The sequence below is a fragment of the Penaeus japonicus genome, unplaced genomic scaffold, assembly GCF_977035675.1.
Source record: "Penaeus japonicus unplaced genomic scaffold, GWHDUDI00000001_assembly GWHDUDI00000023, whole genome shotgun sequence".
Lineage (NCBI taxonomy): Eukaryota > Metazoa > Arthropoda > Malacostraca > Decapoda > Penaeidae > Penaeus > Penaeus japonicus.
The window spans coordinates 39,716,146-39,718,645 of NW_028234425.1; the positions used below are offsets into that span (position 1 = coordinate 39,716,146).

Genomic DNA, 2,500 nt, shown 5'->3' on the forward strand with positions numbered 1-2,500 from the left:
TCAAATGATTGGCATGAATAGACCAAAATTTCCTGGGTGAAACATTATGCAGCAGAAATTGAATTGGACATTATTCCCAATGCATCCAAACACTGGCAGCAGAACATGAGGGGAGAGACATTTGCATCAGATCACTTCAAACATAGAAACAGAATTTTCCCTCCATCGACTGCTCATTCTTGTTCTTATGGTCTGATGTATTGGCCTTCTAAAGCAGCTGGAAAAGAAGGTAAGGGGACACAGGAAACACCAATAGACCACACATAATATATTGAGGAGTATCTGGGGTTTGTTTCCCCTATAGGGGATGGGGAGAACCTTGAGTGATCCTCTGCACTGATTTGTCATTACAAGGGTAGAGTGAGCCTATGAGTAGTATCATAGATATGATACTTCTAGCAATATAATGACACATTAAATCTTTGCAAGAGGTTCACTGATCAGCCTCTTCAACCAACTAGATCAAGGACTGCATGTCAAAGCAATTCTCCATCTTGCATTGTATATGCATTGTATTTACTTAACTATTATGGTAATGGAAGAAGAAAAGCACTATTGAAACAAGTATCTAAAAAGGATGATGAAAAAAATATTCTAAAAAAAAAAATCCAATCCATATAAATATCAGGGAAATAGTCACCTATGATCAAAGTATCCCATGGAAATGGTATAGAGCAATATAAAGAGAGCCCAATACCCTCAAGCATACCTAAGAGACATAGAGCCAAGCACCTTGCCAGCACAGAGCAAGGGAGGGAAGCATACAGGTTGGTCACTGTGTTTCCACCGTGCAAAGGAATACCAATGGATGATAACGACTACACACTGATAGGAATCTAGGTATAAGTAAAGGCACCTGAAGAAGCAAAAAATCCACACTTCTGCCAATGCATAATGTCTATCTGAAGGCACCCCAAGAACATCCTAAACATTACACAAGGAACTTGGCTTTACAAGCTTCCTACATTTCACTGAGGTAGAGACCAAGGGAGGAGATGACATCTGAGAATGCTACAGAAAACACAGGTTTAATCTCAAAGAACTAGCTAATGTCAAGGGTATATTCCCAAAAATTGAGAGGATATCAGTAAATATATGTACATGAGCCAAACTAAGGGGCCAATTTGTCCACTAGTGATAGGTGGTTGGGGAACACCATGTCCAAGTCCCATTACTTAGGAGAGGCCAGAAAGAAAGCCAAAGACTAAGCAATAGTGCCTGTCCTGTTACCTGGAGGCTAATAAAGGGAGAATGGAAATAAGGCCACCAATAACCCAAATGAGCTGTGCCTGAAAAGCCTGCTCCATTGCGATATATGGTGACATACACCGCAGATAATCTGGCCACAGTTCTTCTTGAAGAGCTATGCAACATTACCTATGGCTAAAGCATCTCTCATGAACAAATGAGCACCTAATACCTGTCTCAGTATTTCACATGCACCACTCAGTAACACCTGAAATGCAAGATGTTTCATGGAAACTCATGACTTGGCCATCTCACATGCACCACAAAGAACATTACACATTCTCCTGAGACCTGTGCAGGGTGATCCAGTATAAGGCATCTTACATGTGCTAATGAGCCAGTGGATAGGGCACTCAAAGCACATCACAGACACATGGCCCATATCACTTCCACCTCTACTCAGACAAAACGAGACCAAGAGTGGACAACACTTTAACACAGTGATTAGACTCATGCCAATTCCTACAGGAGACAGAACTAGGACAGCCTGAACAGTACTCTGTAAAAAGAAGAATTAAACCCTTTCATTCCCCACCAGTATCTCCTGTAGACCACAGGAGGAGAGGAAAGAGGAAGACAAAATAACAAGGAATTACAAGAAACAGAAAAATAGAATGGGACAATGAAAAATCTTCCTAGAAGAACCTTCCATATCTAGCCTCTCCTTCTTCTGGCCTCACTTTCCTACCCTAACCAAAAAAAGGAAAAAAATGGCAGGGAACAGTGACAGTTGAGGCACACAAATTAATAGATAAGGGAGCTAGAAAACCCCACAAACATCACATACCTTCCCTCTTCTTCCACCCTTGAAATTACAAACACTTTTGATAACAAGGAAGAAGTAGCAGGAGCAAAAAAGGAGCTTATGATAGGATGATGTATCTCCAAAGAAAAAAAGAGAAAAAAAAGGGATGCACGCAAGGAAACAACTACAAGTCTGCATGAAAAAAAGAGCTTGATAAAAAAAAATAAACATAATAAGAATGTAACACCCACCATCGACAAACAGTAGGCAAAGAGTAATGCCTTACCAACACTCCACTCTGCAAAACACAGATGGGAAAATGTATATATGCTCTTCTCCTGATTGTTTAAAATGGTTATCAAACAGGAGATTTGATGCTGTCAGTGGCAAGGGGGAAGGATGGTTAGGACTAGGGAGATCAAATGAATTTTTTTCCCCTGTATTGGTAATGGTGCTTTATGCAGTTTCAGTTGCATAATGTTTCCCTTAATATAATCTTGGTCTGCC

At 40.4% G+C, this 2,500-nt stretch overlaps 1 protein-coding gene across 1 annotated transcript in view; it reads right to left on the reverse strand.

Moving 5' to 3' along the window:
• The window catches only part of LOC122258339 (M13 family metallopeptidase neprilysin 3), a 221,904-nt gene that overhangs the window by 6,733 nt on the left and 212,671 nt on the right, over window positions 1-2,500 (reverse strand). The window lies entirely within an intron of this gene.